An 18,942-nucleotide genomic window follows, 5' to 3' on the forward strand; every position below is an offset into this window, starting at 1 on the left:
AGGCAGAGGAGTCTAGATTAATTGCTATGAGAGCATTACCTTACATATAATCTTTGAATTTAACCCTGTATTTTCTGTCACTAATGCCCTAATGGTCTTTTCCCTGTCACTGTTCAATTTTATTTTAATTTGTCAAACTACTTAAAGTTATATCTGATATAGTTAGTGCTAATCATGAATAAAATCCCACCCTTATCCAGGGCATGTGGAGCGATATCAGCAGTGTGGATGTCCAGAATGTCATTTTGGAGTAGTAAGAACATTTAACCAAAGCTTGCTACTGCCCCCCCATGTGTGTGTTACCTGGTTGTGGGACTGGACATAGCCCTAGCAGTTAGATGATACTATGCAGCTACTTAGCCAGACAGCACTCCTAGCTTTCTTTTAAATGCTGGAAGGGACTCTGCCCTCCCTGTAACCTGTTTCCACCATCTCTCCCCTTGCACAACAAACTGTGCAGAGTGTAACTCACACAAATGATAGATTATCTGAGGCCCACCATACAGCAGCTGGCATTCAAACAGTTTATGCTTAAAGAGCCGATTGCATAACTTTAGAAGAATAACTCCTGTGTCTTTGTCAGCATTCCCTCTCTCATAGCAGGTTCCAAAGTCTGAGGCTCATTGTTATTGGACATATGAGTGTGTTAGTAGTCAGGACCCAGGGTTTTTCCTCTGTTTCTTGCTCTCTACTCTGGAAAGCATTCACAAAATTTCCCATCCAGCTGGTGACTGCTGATTTACAAGACATACAGTCCAATCGGGCCTTTGGACTCACTTTGCACAGGTGTAAGTGACTGGGCCAGGTGCAAGGTGGAGAAGAATCAGCCCCTTTCTTTTATTTTGATTATAGAACACAGAATTTGTACTGTCCCTTGGTTCCCAATCTCCCCCATACACACCATCTGTGCTCCTTATTTATATTCACCTGCTACCTAATTAACAGCTTGTTAGGCCATACCCTGTAGGAGCTTTAACCTCACACCACTAGACATTAGCCATTAACTCTGTACATGATACCTTGCACAGACATCACTCTATTTTTGAAGCATGACGCCTCCTCCCATTCAAGGGAATACACTCATAATAATCAGGACCTGCTCTAGGCTTTGTTATTCATAGTGAGCTATACTAACTCTTCTTGCTCTGAATCCTAACACATAGGATGAAATTCTGGCCCCACTGATGTCAATAGCAAACTTCTATCTAAATGGGGCCAAGATTTCACCCATTGTCTTCTCTCTGATATCTACAGAGCTAGGCCTCAGCTGAAAATTGCCAGTCCATAAATCTTTCCTAAAACATAAGCCTAAAAACACAAGAATGGAAAGTTGTGGTATGGGGAGAAATTCTGGAATCCATGTTACTAAATCTAATACCTTCACCATGATAAGCAGTTCCAGTTATGGGGAATAATATTTACGCAACGTGAGCCAAATCTTCAGTCCCACTATGACCACGATGTGTACCACTACGGTGGTGTAATGCAGCTACAAAGCCAGCAGATCACTGCTCCCCTGACCAAGGGCTGGCCAGAGAGCTGTGTGCTCTGGCCACTCCCACTCTTGCCCCTGACATGGCCATTCTCTGCCTCAGTGCCTGAAGTGGGTATCAGAAAAGTACAAGTAAAAGCCAAGAATTTGCTTGTACTGGAGGAAATCATCAGCTTCCTGCTTCATGATTTAAGTGAGCTTTAAATGCCCTTTGTATTTCTGGAACAGTGCAAAGGAGATTTAGGCAGGTTTGGTCTTCCATGTGCAATGTTGTCACTGTTATCTAAATTGTGGTCCTGAATCGGTTTTATTTCCTGGCTTTTCCCAAGAGAAGATTTTGTGACAGATCCTCAGTAAGTCATCATAGTTCCATCTACTTCAATCAAGCTATGACCATTTATATCACCTGAGGATCTGCCCCTTTACATTGCTTGTTTACCCCTTTCCTGCCCTTATTTCCTATGTATTCTACAAAGAGGAATGTACTTTTTATGTCACTAGAAAAAATTTAGATGTACATGATTCTGTGATTAGCAGAATTCTGCCTCTGTCATTTAGATGGCATAGCCCTCCACAATATATTCCTTATGAAAATTATATGAAACATTAGGATATACTTTATATTAGAATATACCCTATACTATATTCCAAGACACAAAGCCATGTTAAAATGGAGTTGAGGGTGAGCACACATGTCAGTAATTTAAGGATTAAAAACAAACATTACAGGAATGTTCTAATTATTCCCAAACCAAGGATTATAAACCAGGAAATTCAGCATTAATATACTTAAAAGAAATCCAAATATGTTAAGGTTTGGAAATTTACAGTTATGACACCCAAACATCCTTATTTCTGTCCTGTAGTGATGCTGTGTAATAACCATAGCATATTTAAGGCATTTTAGTGTTTATGACCCCAAATTAGAAAATGATTTTTAAAGACATTTGATTTTTTTTCTTGTGTTCCTTCTCCTCCCTCCTCCCCCCGCTTCCCCCTCATAGTCTCACTATAGGGCAGAGTTAATGTTGTCTGCATTCCCATACCTTAATACATTTGGATTTCTTTTAAGTGTACCTTTAACTCTGAATTGCCTGGAGTTGCAATGTTTGGGGGGAGCCCAGTCCCCAAGTTCCAATTTCTCTGTGATGAATGGGCTCCCTCTTCTCTCTTGTTTCAGTTCCCCCCAGCAATGGTGCCTCAGTGGAACATTCCATGAACTCGTCCAGAAGCTAGCTATAGTAGGTTGCTCCAAACTCCTATGGCCTCTGGGGAGACAGGATTCACGCAGGAATTGCTAAAATGCAGAGGTCTGTCCCAACACCTTTATTAGAATGTACAGAACCTCAGAGTTACTCATAGGATCAGCCAGTCAATGGGAGTACAACATAAATCCATGACATCCAGAAGGAACTCTATCTCCATCCCTCTAGTTTCAGCTCCTCAGCCCCAGACTATGACACCTCCTTCCCTTTGGGCTGACTGATTTCTACAAGCATTGCAGGCTCATAGGGGCCCCACACTTCCTGCTCGTTGGGGCTGTCCCCCAGTCCTGAGCTCAGGCTCTGTTTGGGTTGGCTGGGCAGAGAAGCACATGCTCTCTCTTGCAGTCCATGCACACCCTTCTCTACTGGCAGCCCATCCTCTCATCAGAGGAGAGCTGCAGCAGAATGTGGGAGAAGGATTTCAGCTGTCTTGCCAGCAAAGACTCTTACGAGCAGGGTAGCCCCAGCAGCTGACCACTCCAGTCTGTTCATCCTTTAGCCAATTGGGGCTCTAAGGACTGAGGAAGCCTTCACAGCACTGCTGTGATCTATAATGGGTGCTTCCCAGAACCTTTAAAGAGAAGTGACATTTGGGCCAAAGAAAACTCTTGACACCTGTGGACAGTCCTGCTCATACCACTGAGGCATTACAACTGATTCAGTGTTGCACGTAAATTAGCTGCAGTGCAAAGTTGATTGGTTTAGTTAGCTCTGATGTCACAGTAGCCCATTTAAGAATTACCTTAGCTTTTGGCTTGACCTTGTTGTAGCCTACTTAACCATAACAATTAGGTACAGCCTAATTTAATCAAAATTAGCATGTGCAAAAGGTTTCACTAAATTGTATCTATATAGGGAGCTTGAAAAATGTGTGCTATTCTGTTGAGACAAAGCAAAGACTTAGATATAGATGCTATATTTCTCAAAGCACCCAAGTTATGATTAATTTTAATTCCTAACCTAATTAACAGATTTATTTTTAAATTCTCACAAAGTTCATTCTAAACTAAAAGAACAGCTGTTTCAAGTTTGGGGAGGATATGCTGTATTTTTTATACATAATAAAGAGGTTGAATCCCTGTTTTGAGAACCCAGAAATTTACTTTAACTATGGAATTATAATCGCAATATACTACTGAAAAAAACACTATATGGCCCTGATTTATCATACCTCAAAAGTAGGTTTTGATTTAGGAAGCACTGACAGACTTTTAATGCTGGAGATACCACAAATACAATCCACAAATGGTAATGCTACATCTGTAGTCAAAAATAATCAAATACAAAGAGAGAGTTTACAATATGTCTCGATCAGCAACACTTCAATTCAGTGATTTTAATATTAAAGGACTCCTGCCCTTTCTTCAGTGAAATCCAATTAATTAGAGTTCCAGGGTAGCTCAAACAGCATGAAGATTGCCAGTAAGTGAACGCAAACTATTGAAAATGTAAAACATGAATGATAAGTATTTCAGGTAGGAAATTCTCAGGTAGTTGAAATGTATTGGTTGAAAGGGCATTTCTCAGAAGACATTCATGACAGGGGAAAACCCTATTGTATTTCCTGTACTTAGCTCTGTTACAACTTGCACAGCATATTTGGTTCCAGTGATTGCACTGTGCAGCAGACACATTCCTGTCCAAGAAACCCAGACAAGTATTAAGATTGTATCTTTATTTAAATTATAAGGTAAAAATATGAGCACATGAATATATTTGGGGATAGTGGTGATGTGTGTACACACCACCAGTGGAATTCAGATTTAGATACTGGTCTCTGCAGCAATAATTCTGTAACGTGAACTGTTAGCAGGCACCTTTCCAAATTTGTTGTAGAAACAAAGTCCACACACAACATAAAGTCCAAAATGGCCTTTTTTTGGTGGTTGGCTTTAAGAAAATAAACAATAAGGTATCATAAAGGTCAGCTCAAAAACCTTCTGTGGCTTGGCTGCTCCCTAGGGTTCCTCCATCAGAGCTGCTCAGTTCACACCCTAAATCATCTCTCTTACTCTGTGAGCTATTCCAGTGCCCTTATCTACAGGCAAGATAATGAGTCACCTGAATCCACTCATGAGTCAGCAAAAGCCACTTGATGTCTCATGACTATAATTATGAAATATATCATACAAAAATATTAAATAAATGTTAAACTTTGAGACCTAAACAATCCAGATCACATGACTTTACTGTACATCCTTTGTCCTCATCTCTTTTCAATACATTATCAGGCTTAGGATAGATGTTAGTTATTATTGTAAGTTCTTCCAGGCAGGAATCTTGTCCTCTGGATCTGTAAACCACCATACACATAAATGACATTCTGTAAACAATATTTTCTGAGATTAACTATTATGGTTATTTTATAAATTAATATAAAACCCAAGTATTTATAAAGTATCAGTCCATATATTTATTTAGGGGCTCTAATAATTTACAATAGATACAGGTGCATTAAAAATGAGCTTAATAGAAAATACCTATTGTGAGTGTTCCACTTGCTGTTCTGTGATGGGGACCTTCATAATTCAATAATCCTTCTAAAATCCCTCAAATAAAACTGCCCAACATCATTCCTCCCACCTTGGCAGTGATTAGAATGTCACATGTTGCCAAAAGGCATGTGGAAATTACCAGTGATTATGAAAAACCCTTAAAACTGTTTTGTTTAATATTAAAGACCTAAATCTGGAAAGATGAAAAATAAGGGACTGTTCTTGAAAGATATTATAGGGGTACTGCCTGCCCTCTAGGTGCCCAGTAACTTTTACCTTTCCCCATATATAATTCTCTCTAGACCACTCTATTAATATAATTATTATTAATCATAATTCTATTAAGTTTCAAGGTCACACCATTATTCATGTGTCCCTGTGTAAGTGATATTATAACCCCTCATACTGGCCCTTCCTATTGCTCTTTATTATCTGCATGCATCCGGAAATGCAACTATGCAATCAAAGGATGATTGCTTACTATATGTCAAATTAATGAGCACTGTGATAGTTATAGCATATAAAAAATGACTCCCTCTCTCACAAATTATGAAATGAATGTGCTTATTTTTCTGTAGCAATTGTTATATCACCATTATATACAACTTTGGGAATAATGGCATCAATTACCACCTAACCAGAGGGAGGGGGCACAGTAAACATTAAAATGTGTGGGGAAAATAATCTCTTCCCCTCCAACTGCTACAAAAATGAGAAGAGACTGTTAGAGTGCAGAGCACAGGCTTAGATGTACACCCATACAATGTAGTGTCTTTAATTATATTTAACCTAATTAAAAACAACCTCATCGTACTTGGCAAACACCATTAATTTAAAAGTTCACAGACATCAGAGTCATAAAGTTGGTCAATAACAATATTGAAAAAATAACTCTCAATGAATAATTTTATCCAATGAACTTGTTCTTTTTATGCATGTGGAATAATCATGAAGTAATGATTTCCTCCAATGTACCTGTTCTTCAAAATTATTTTAGGATTGTTTTTGCCATTGTTGATAACTGTTTGGGTTGATTGTTAAAAGTTTTCTGTGAGTATTCAATATTCAGTTTGTGTTAGTTAGTTGTGATTGGCTAAGTAAGTTACATGATATTGTGTCTGTAGCAAGACAGGATGAGTTCATAGGCACTTCCTGCCTGAACACTTATGAATAAAAATTTAAATTTGGTTTCCTCACACATCTGTGCAGGTGATTTTAACATTAACTTTCTGCAAACTTTCATGCCAGCCAAACTTGATCACACAAATATTCACAGAAAGCAAATGGAAAGGGGTGAGAGCCAGTCATTGAAAATTTCCAGCAACACTCACAGAACAGCTTTTGCAATAGAAACCCAGCTCTTGTCAGCACTAATCAATAAAATTTGTGTCAAGAAAGGAAGACCACAACCTAATATATATTGATCACAAAACTATCATTGTATTTAGCTGTCAGAACCATCTGTGAAAGGATAATGTGCTATATCTGCAATAATATCCAATATTTTATCGATCACCTGGTCTGTCAACGTGTTTGTTTATACAGCAGAATGGTGTAGCTTGCATCAAGTTGGAGATTAAGAAGAGTTCTCACTGATGGCTTCGCTCTGTATTTCAGAGATTCTTTAACATTCTTCCAGTTGTCTATCAGTATCTCGTCTGTCTGGACTTCTTTAAAAAGCAAAAGAGTTGCTGGTTGTGGTTAACTGTATAACTCCTATGTTTGAGTTCCCACCATAACAAGCATTGTGTCCCAGTGCCTCACATCTGGATACCCCATAGTCCTAGATGGACGGGATACAAATGAATGCCTCCTAAAACTCTAGAACACAAAGGTGCTCCTTTCAGCTACCCATTAGTTGGAGGACCACCAAACCACCACTGTCAGCACTAATTGGCAACCATCTTGCCAGTCTCAGCCACACTGATTACAGTGTGCTTGACTCTTCACTGCCTTATACTAGTTTTTCATCACTGTATCTTGATTGAAATCTGTGGAGTTTCACTGACTTAAAGCTGGAGTTATACAATGGTGAAAAATTGTGTGTGTGTGAGAGAGAGAGAGAGAGAGAGAGAGCGAGAGAGAGAGACAGACAGACAGACAGACAGAATGAATGTGCAGTACTTGTAAATAGCCAAGAGGGCTTTTGTACACTTTTGTCTCTTGTCTTCCTGATCAGGACAAACGTACCATACAAAACCAACAGATTCTGCTCTTTAGTAAAACACTAGGCTATTTCGGTGGTATTTAAGGTAAGCTGCTAACAACTGTTCATTAAATGGTTTGGCTTGAATTAGAAAAAAAAAGCCATTCAAAATCTTTCATAGATGCTTTCCTAATACACTGGAGTGTTGTAGCCAGCTGCTCATGTTGGCTGATCAGCTAGGATTAATTTCATCTCACCCTTTTGAAATTCATGCTGTTACTTACTGCCTGACCAATTATGGTACTATGGACCTTCTGTATGGCAGAGACATATTAGGTACACAGCTTTTTAAAATATACCACAGAAATACCATTTTGAAACACAGTAACAGTTTACTACCTTAGACCACGTAATTGTCAAGAGCTCTCTGTTGACATATCAACATTGTTATTCACAATTTTTAATCTTGAAACATATCAAATAAATCTTTGCAAGCACAGTAACACTGGGGATTAATTTTCCACATGAACCAATCTCTTGAGGAGGTGTAAATAACAGCATTAGGTTGAGGAAATGTAAATTTATTTTCATCTTTCAAATCAATGAAAGCACATGGATGAACGACAGAAATAATCTGTTGCTAAATATATTTACATACCAAACAATGGCATGGATATATTTCTTGCCAGTGAAACCACTGCCTGTAAAATGTCCAGTTGGCTAAGAAAATATTTCAACTATGCACAAGACACCTACATTAATGTCCTGACAACCTAAATTAAGGCAATCCATTTGTGACACTTGAGTCATCTCTTTTGGCTCACAAAATGGTTTTGGGGTGCTTCCCTGGGTCCAGTTCCAGAATCACAGTTAGGCCATTGTCATGTATACCCTGTCACCTTTGGGGAGAAGGTATGTTATGGCCTACAGCCAAGTCAATCGTTCTGCTCTTCTGCACAGGGCAGTTCAGTCTAAGGGCTGTTGACTGTGTTGATGTGACTTCCCCTCTGTTCCAGGCAGTGTGGCGTAGCAGCCAGAGTCAATGGGACCACCCCTCTGTGCAGGACAGTGTGGCCAAGTGGACAAAGGGGCATGGGCTGCCACCCAGAGGTGGGTTGGCAGCCAGGGTAGTGGAATCCAGGTCCTCCCTACTCCACAGGGTCTCAGCCCAAGGCCTATCAGTGGTGAGTGTATCTGCCACTGGGTCAGTGGGGATCTGTCCAAAACACACTGATTCTGCTCTCAGTTCCACAACCAGATCAATGCCTGGTTCCCCTGGGCTTCTTCCTACCTTGTCTTTCCACCCTGAAGTCCCAGGTCCTCTGGTTCCCTGGAATAGTTGGAAGACATAGTTCCCGATGACTCCTTCCCCTGATGGGCTTCTGCGGGCAGCCGGGTATTCATTCACCTGCATCATGGTGTGTCTGGCCTCTGCAGCTGAGGTCCGCCAGCTCCTGGGCAGAAGACTATTATACACATCCTCTCTCCTCCCTGGCCAGGGCAGACTGAGCTGAGGTCAGAGGCTCTAGACTAGCTAGGCGAACCATGCAATAGGCATCCCCCCTCCACCCCCCCCGAACACCAAAGGCAGATCTAGGCTGAGGTTTTTGGTAAACTGGGAAACATTTTGCCCCTTTTTTTCCTTTTAATGTTTTTAAGCATTTTTTTTAAACAGAGGCTAAATTATTTAGTTTGTTCATCCATCCTTCTGTCCAACCAATGTTTCTGAGATCAGATAAAATAGAGACATGAAATTTTCAGAAGAGATTTGTACACGACAGCTAGATGATATTTCAGTCCAATTTCAAATAAAAATGCATTAAAAATGTTAATTAAAATTTTTACTATTACAAATCCTAAATCATCCATTATGCTATCCTGCTTTAACTGCCATTACCACCACATCCAATATAAACAGAAATAAGAAAACTCTTCAATGAACTTTAACCTGTATTTACAAAACACTCTGAATAAAAAACACTCTGTGCTCTTAAAACATGACTTTTCTTGCTTTAAGTTTGAAAATTCAGTCACTAGTTCTTTTAGATTATGCTCTATTGACATTGTGGCAAGTCCACCAAGTCTCTCTTGCACCATTGTTGAACTCAGATATGTTTTTATCAATTTTAACTTTGAAAAGCTATGTTCCCCACTAGCTACAGAAACTGGGAAAGCTAAAAGGATGCATAGAGCTATAAAAATGTTTGGAAAACTGTATGAGTTTATTTTCACAAACAAACTTCAGTACTTCTTCAGGAGTGGAATGTTTCTTAAGTCATCTTGAAAAAGCCTGAAGTTCACTACACAAATCTGTAGCATCAATGTCTTTTGAATTTTCCTAAGTCAATGCCGACTCCAGTTTTATACAAAATTCTCTTAACTGTTTTGCTGTTTTCTTTTGCAAGCTGTGGATATCATATAGAAAGCCAAATACTGACTCTAGCTGCTGCATCTGTTGAAATCTTTCATCAACCGAGTGAACAGCAGTATCAAGGACTGCAAAGTAGAAATTCACTTTGAACCTTTGTTTTGGGTTCTGAATGGGTGTGTCTCATCCTTCATACAAAAACGGCTGTTTCTTTTGCCAAATGCAAACTGGCTCTGGTTCAAATTCTGTCAGAAAGTCTATTTCTTCAGGAAGCTTGAAAGACTCTACCAGTGTTCTTTTGAACCCTTCATCACTTCTGAATTCCTCCAGAATACTTTTAGTTTGCTGCAGTTTTTGAATAGCAAAATGTATGTTCAAGTTTTTGTCCTGAAGCTGCTTACTAGTGAGGTTAATCTCGAAAAGGATATTATACCAGAAAATGAGTGAAGTCACAAATTTGAACTTGGAAAGTCCATTTGCAAGAGCTTCTGCATCTGGACTTGCCGTATTGCCAGATGATCTAGTAAAGGTAGTATCATCAGAAAGTTCAATTAGGGCATCGTAAATGTTTCCAAGTTCATAGAGAAGAGGCTTCAAAGCATCAATGAGACTCTCCCATCTTGTCTGACTAAGTGGTTTCACAGTTAGAGAATTCACATGGCAAGTCAGAATCTCCCAACGGCGTGTTGAACCTGAGAAAAACAAATAAACACGTTGCACCAGGTCAAAGAAACTACTGGCCTCCAAACAGCATCTAGCAGCATCACTGACAACCAAATTCAGAGAATGTGCACTGCAAGGAACGAAAAAGGCCCTGGAATTGATTTCCATCATTCTCCTTTGCAAACCATTGTCTTTACCCTTCATATTACTCCCATTATCATAGCCTTGGCCACATACATTTTCAACAGATAATGACATTGTTTCAACCTTTGTAGAATAGTTTCAGTCATAAATGCTCCAGTTGTCTCCTTCAGTGGTACGAAACCCAAAAAATGTTCCTTTATGAGCACTTCAACATTATCTTCATCTGCAGACTTTTCCATATCCACAAAATGAATGATCATCATCATTTGTTCAACATCTGGTGTACAGTCCAGTATTATTGAAAAGTATTTTGCAGAATGGGCAGCTTCTAGGATTTTCTAGGATTTGAATCAGTTCATTATGCATATTTTTCCCTAAATAATGAACCTGTCTTTCACGATCAGTTATTTTACATAGATGCTCCTTCATGACTGAATCAAACAAAGCTAGGTATTCAACAAATTTTAAAAAGTTTCCATTATCTGGAGTGTATAATTTTTCATTTCTACCGCGGCCGTGGAATGCTAAATTTTGGCCACCAAGAACTCTCATTAAAGCAGACACTCTAATATTTGTTGCCAATATTCTTCTTTTTCCTTGATCACATGTAAATTTTCTTCATCAATAGTTTTTCCTTTTTTCAGTCGTAATTCAAGTTCTTTCCAATTTTGAAAACTTTGCAAATGTTCTGTACTTCTTTCATGTGAAGAGAGAATTGAAGATATGTTTTTTCTGTCCTTTGAACCATTTTCAGTAAGTGATGTACCACTTGCTTGATTTCTAAACAACTTGCAGCAAAAGCAAAACACAGAGTCTTTAGACACTGAATATTATAACCAGTTTCGATGAATTTCTTCCCCATTAATGAGTTTCTTCTTGTAATGCTGAGCAGAGGATTTTCTTTTATTTCCATCCTTAGGGAAGGGAAATTCATGAACTTGTTCGGGTCCATGTTCCACAAGAATTTGCCACACACTGTCATCACATCTGGGCCATGAAGTTGGGTCCCCATACTGTTACTTGTTTGTAACTTCCTCATCCTTTCTTCCTTCTACTTCATTTACTTCAATTTCTGCATGTGTTCTGAAGGTGAATAAATTTCCTCCACTTCCATATCAGTCTGATGCTGTGAGCTGCCTTCATATAGAAGTAAGTTTCCATCATCTTGAGTTTCCAAACTGCTTTTTTGTGGATTGGAGCTACCCTCATCTCAAAATAATATACCTTCATCTTGATGTTCCAAACTGCTTCCATGCAAATCTGAGCTAACCTCCTCTCCAAGTAAAATTCCTTCATCTGGATGCTGTGAACTGCTTCCATCTTTATTTGGATTAAAGAGAAGATATTTCACGAAGGATCCCTGCTGTTTTGCTTGGTCCTTTTTCTTCTCACCCTTTCATTTACGATACTCAGCTCCTGAGGGTTTTATTTTTCCTCTTTCTGCCATGGGGTATTTGAATATTGTTATATACCGTGCTCCTGACTGCAAGCATTATAGCGTTAAGGATGGCTGACATACCCACCACATGGTTGGCAATTTAAACCACATTGCAGCCATCCCAACACGTCTTTTCACTGCTTAAAGGTTCAGTGATTAATACAGACACTCACTTACCTATTAAAACAGTTAATTACAGCATTTACACAGAAACAAAATGACCTTTTTCAATGTTATAACCCAACACAAGTTGTTTGGAAAGTAATTCCCTTCCTCACAGTTACCCGCTTAGAGTGTGACGTCTATTAAGCATTAACGCTGTTACTTTTCTTTTATGGTCCTTATTTATTACATGTGACCAGATATAATAAAGAAAAGTTCATAATTATACAGCCTGATAATAATGCTAAGGTTTAATAATGCTTAAAGATACTCACATTTTGGATTGATAATGCTGACAGACATTATTCTTTATTCTTTGGCACCAAGAAACACAATTTTCTACAGTATTCGCTCAATTCTTAACCATCTACCTGCAACATGTGTTAAAATGACCATTTGACATGTATCGACTCGCGATATCTCCACTCTACATGAATTTCCGGCTATGTGACCTTGATGTATATTCGAGTTAGGTGTCCCTAGCATTGCAGCTCTTGCCACTGGTGGATGTGTTTCATTGTGGCTGAGTTATTCCTTATCAAATTTGCGGAGTGGGTCATCGTGACCCTACATCACAAATTGAAAAAAAAGATTGCTAAAATATGATTTATTTTTACAGTAAATAAAAGATTTGACATATTAATAAATTCTCAGAAATGTAGAGAAATGAATTATAATTCATATTCCCTCCATACACGCATGGAAATTGAAATAATGACATCTTTGTTATTTTATTTGCATGTTTTTGATTTTTTTTTTTCATTTTTTTTATTTGATTTTTTCCCTCAAATTTGGTGCCCCATTTAACTTGGTACCCTAGGCGACCGCCTAGTTCACCTATATGGATGGGCCGCCCCGGCTGAGATGTTCCCTTTTATACTGAAGTTCCAGCTGGACCATGCCTGTGGGGCGTGGCTTCCTCAGCCCACGGTGTAGGGTTAACCTCCTCCTGTCCAGTGTGGGGCAAATATACCCCATCACCACCACATTAATGATTTGAGAAACATCTTCTGTGATAAATTAAGTGAACTTGCACATTGTCCTCTGAGCCCCAGCACCAAGACTGTTGAACATCACAAGATAGTTTGCTATTTGGTGGTAGGACAGGTGAATACTATTCTGAAACATGAAGTTCCCCATCCTGCTCTCACTGAAGTCAGTGTTTAAACTCCAAGATTTATATGGAAACAATGTAAAGCCTGAAAAGAGCTTACTCTATTCAATTTTTGAACATTTTATACTATAACTTTTATTAATTATTAATTATTTATTATTATTACAATCAGTGTTGAAGGATGTGTGCAGCTCCTGGTAATTTTCCAGTCGTTAATAAAACAGGGGAAACTTTGGGAAATGGAAAGTATAAACATGTTCAGATTGAAATTATATATTCTGTGCAATTTTATAGAGGCTGACAAAGTGAATACAAAATAGTGTCAAACACCTTCCAGCTAGTCAAAAGTTACTGTAGAGCCAATGTATCAAGAAAATCAAGACTCATGAAACAAAGCAGCTACATCAACCCCAGGCCACTGAAGCAATGCAAGAGAAATGAATTATTGGGACCAACACTGCAGAAGTACTGCAACTCTGTAGTCACAAAGGCCCGTGATGTCAGTGATGCCACCAACAGAGGAAAAATGATTGGAGATCTATGGGAATATGAAATGTAAGTGTCTTGGCATTTCACTTATATAACCTATGATCAAGATTAAGGTCAGTAAGGCCTGAGGCAACAACTATTAAAATTCATAGGTGTTTGACATTTACTTCAAGGGGAGCAGGTTTACGTTACATGGGCCAGATTTTGCTCTCACCCCATGTGGTTATGTAGGGGTATATTAGAGAGTAAGAATGCCTTCCCCTTTGAGTGACATCTCGTAGGGTTTCCTGGATCACAGCACTCAGGGCAAACAGGGGCTGCACCTGAGGAGTTCCCTCAAAAGCAAGTGGGTGGGGAGTAGGCAGGGAGCAAACAGACAAATGATTCCATCCCACAGGCAAGCAGCCAGAATGGCACACCCTTGTAGAAGTGGTGTTGCAAATGATTCCTTTCACCACACCCAGGAAGCCCTATGATGCAATGTGCCTCTCTGAGAAATAAAACCTCTCAACATTCTTCTTAGGACAATTCACATGTGTGCGGTGCCTTACTCAGGACTGTGTCTTAAAGGTACATCTAGCCCTATGTGAATAGCTTATAAAACAGAAATATAGACACTTATACTGTCAAAAAGTGAATAATTTTACAATATTTTGTTTACATTCTTTTGGCAGATTTTAGCTATCAGTTTTTTCTTACCCTCTTATAGACTCCCTCATAGAAATGTCATATAGAATTTAATAGGTATTAAGCCAATAAGGGTCTAGAGAAGCAAAATCCAGTTTTATTCTGTATGTGTGAGACTTAGAATTTTACAGCATGGCTTAAACTATAGGGGCTTTCCATAAGGACCAGAAAGATTGCTGAATAAATACAAAACCTGTCAGACAACTAGTAAAAATACAAAGCATCTGAGCTGTTCAGGTTTTATAAGAAGCTACAGTAGTTATGTATGTAAAGTAACTACTTTGCATTAGGATTTTAGGCATGTTTATACTTACTGCACCTGCAGCAGAGAGTTTATTTTCAAAATGTATAAAATACAATTGATATGAGGTATTTAAAAATAATCTATTATTCACATAATCCACAGATTAAGAGTCCCTACTAATGTTCACTGCCATGAAAGACTGTAACAACTCAGAGAGAGCTGCTATGGTCTGTTGTTTTAAATGAGCTACATATTAAAACGTATCTGAAACCATAAAAGATGAGAATTCAGAATGGAAACGGGCTCTGACATACGTGCTGTATGACATCCACTTTTGATTATCAGTCGGATATTCACTACATACAGGTTTAATTAAATGAGCACCTATCAGGCAGTAAAAAAGCATAAAAAATAGATGCTGCTCTGATCAGGGCCAAATCTTTTTTTATAGGGCCTAAAGCAACAGACTCACCGTAGGAATGTGGAAAAATAATATTCACCACCTGCAAAACTGTTAAAAATAATTATTATTATTTATCATTTTACAACAATGGCAAACATCTTGCATTTTTGTTACAATTTTTTTGCATGTTTCCAAAGTGAAATATGTGAAAAAGTTGTTTCGTTTGGAGCAATTTTTTGGGCGGGGGGAGGGGGGAATGTTGCTTTTACTATGGTGACAACTTTTATATTTATTGCGAAAATCTGAATTTGCTGGCACAGAAATTTTCGTGCTGGATCAAATTAACAAATGCTCTCCAGAATCGTGCAATTTAAACTCACCGAGTTGAACCTGTCGTTAGCCTGCTCAGCTGCAGTCAGACACCACTGCAGGAATGAGGACAAATATTCAAACAGTTAGTTTCACTTCAATTACACGTGACTGGACATTCCTTTTTGCCATCCCTTCTGTTCTTGAGCAGTTCCAAGGGGAATCTTACGAAAAAAATCAGCAGTATTAGAGAAGAGCTCAAGTCACAATAGTTGGATGCAGGTACAGATTTCAAAGTCTGTGAAATTGCAGATTGTTTGGTTCTGGATTTTGGTTCATGGTGGCATGTGGAGTATATACACTCCAGGTCACCGAGCAGTGTAGAAGGTGAGGACCTACATAGGTGAGTAGAGTAAAAACATGCCTGAACCCTGTGGGAATGAACCCTTCATGGTGCTCTACACAGTGCCTCCCCATCGACACTGCTATTTATACCTACACCTCCCCTGTGAAAGGGAAAAACTGGCATTGGGAAAGTCTCTGGCAGCTGGAGACTTTCCCTACTGCAGAGAGTTGTTCCAGCCTTTCGCCACCACAGAGAAAGATCTGGCAGCAGGAAAAGGCTTTGCTGGATACTTTCCCCGCTGCCTCCCTGTGCCAGAGTCTTTCATTGATGCACGTAGCTACACAGTGCATTGTGGACACAGCTTGCTTTTCACTGAAGTGTGTGCCGCTACACCTACCCTACACACCGCCACCAGAGCAGTAATATCAAACTATGGTGTATTTTGTGACTTGAGCATCTGTCCCTAGAAATTGTATTTACACCCAACTTATTTACAAAAAGGCAATTTACTTCTGTATAATGATACTAACTGTGGGTACTACTACTGTAATGGAGATTCAAACTGGTGAATTGGTGTAAACCCCCAGCTGCACCTTTCAGCCAATCAGACACCCTGAAGAGGATTGATTTTAAAGATCTTCCTCTTTTCTTTTTTGTTTTGAAAGACATTAATTTATTCTACTCTGGTGGCACATTTAAATGTTTTTCATCTGCCAAAACTAACGTATAATTATATTTATTTTTTATTCAGTAGCTAAAATCTTAAATATATAATTTAGTTATTTTCAAGTGTATGCACATCTAGGTCAACACTACTGATAAACTGTAGTATTATATTGTTTTTCCCAGTTGGTCTGAATAATATTTCTAGATTCAGTAAATCTTGAATATGGATAACACCAAAGGAAACAGAAAAACTATTTAATAGCTAACATTTTTATTATGTTTGTTTGTTTCCCTACATTTTCCTTGCAGACAAGAGGGAGAATAAAGCTATTTATTTAAAAAATTGTAAATTATATGCATGCCAATTATGTGTGCTTTGGCATTTCAATTTTACATTGGTTAGAATTAGGGTCAGATTTTTAAAAGTGATCAGCACCCAATGGCTCTCATTTAGAAATCTAAATAAGCACTTGATCCAAAACATATTAAGTCAATGGAAAGACTCCCATCCCAATGACATTAGTAGGCTTTGGATCAGGTCTTAAGTAGTCAGATTTACAAAAGAATTGCATCAGAATTTTAAAGGTATTTAGGTGCCTAAGCATGTTTGTAAGTCCCACTAGATGCCCATCTGCATCTTTAGGTACCTCAATGCCTTTAAAAATCAACTCATAATTAGCCACTGATTTGAAGTCCCTGAATTTTAAAGACACTCAGCACCCAGCAGCCCCATTTTGAAATCTGCTCATTAAGGTATCTATGTGGCAGTTGAGCTCTTCTGAAAGTCTAGCTCCAGTTATGGGCGCTAAGCACTGTTGAAAATCTGGCTCTTAATCCCTGCATGTATTTGTATACTCTTGTCTTATATTGGATGAGGCATGCTTTACTTGTAGATTTTGTTACATTACAATATTTACAAGTTTATATAAATAAAACAATTCACTGTTTAAAATTAAAGTTTTTATTTATCATAAAATATAATCTAGAAGAAATATAATTTGTCCTGTGGAAAAAATAATATATGATCGTGTAATTAAAGACTGTGTTACAATGCATACACACCAGGGGACAAATACACACAGGCAACTTTAATTTTGGCACTTGCTAACTTTGGACTTCATTAGGCATCCTTAATAATATTCTCCTAATAACATGTTTTTGTTTTTACCATTAACCCAATATGCAGCATTTGAAAACAGTTTATTCTGATATGTGGTATAAATCTCAAACCATCTCATTAAGTTAGTGTAATAGTCTCTTTAAGATTCAAATACACCTCTACCCCAATATAATGCTGTCCTCAGGAGCCAAAAAATCTTACCACATTATAGGTGAAACCGCATTACATCGAACTTGGTTTGATCCACTGGAGTGTGCAGCCCCGCTCCCCTCTCCCCCCAGAGCACTGCTTTACCGCATTATATCCAAATTCATGTTATATCGGATCGCGTTATATCAGGGTAGAGGTGTATATGGAGTTATGCTTCATATTATCAGGCAAAAATTACTTCCTTCCACAGAGTTCCTTTTTCTGCTGTGATGCACAATAAGCACCAGCTTTATGTCCTCTCTTCACTTTAATTCCATTTATTAAAGAAATATTTCTCTGTTTAATATGATAGTCACAAACAAAAGAAATATGGATCACTTCACTTTGTTGAGGTCATCTTGCATGTACTGATCACTGTCACCTTTCTTGCTTGTATATTGGACATTCCTTCTTTCATGTGACCCATCGGCAAGGGTGCTCTCTAAACTTCTCAGGTGTTTCTTGTACAGCATTTCATGACTAGCCAGGAAATCTTATTCTTTTTGATTTCCAAAGTGATCCTCATATCTCTGAGCTAAGAACTTTGTATAAATATTTCAACCAACTCTTCATAATTCAAATGACCCAGTTCTTCAGGGAATCACATATATCACATCTATCTCTTAGACCAGTTTTCAGAAAATGTCTCTTTCCTTGTGACTGTCTCCAATGGCTTTGCACAAAAATATTGCTTCATTCATTAGACATAACCTTTTTCTTCATCTTTTCAATGAAAATGGAAATAGTTCATTTCTCCATGGCCTATGGCAAGTTTTATTTCTCTTTTTACTTTTTATCCTTCTCTCATTTAATCAGAGACCTCTGCCTTCTCTGCTATTCCACAGATAACTTGCTGCTGCAAAGGATCGCCTTCCAGTTGCCGGGGGTTTCCTTGTTATGTCTTGAAAATACAATCAGCCAATCATACCTTCTAAATTTAATAACTACTATGACCTTAATTGAATCGGAACAACAACATGGGAATAAATTAACAACAAAATAATCAAGTTGACACAGGGTATGATGCAAAGTCCACTAAAGTGAACCAAAAGACTCCTCGTACATTAATGGGCTCTGAATCAGGCCCATAGTTAGGATGGCCCAAGCTTGCAGGTATTTAGATTCAGTCTCCAACCAACACCATCTATAATTGCTTTGTAGTCTTTTGGCCTCTGGAGCCAAGATTATTCCCACTCATAATG

This window comes from Malaclemys terrapin, chromosome 1 (genome assembly GCF_027887155.1).
Source record: "Malaclemys terrapin pileata isolate rMalTer1 chromosome 1, rMalTer1.hap1, whole genome shotgun sequence".
Lineage (NCBI taxonomy): Eukaryota > Metazoa > Chordata > Testudines > Emydidae > Malaclemys > Malaclemys terrapin.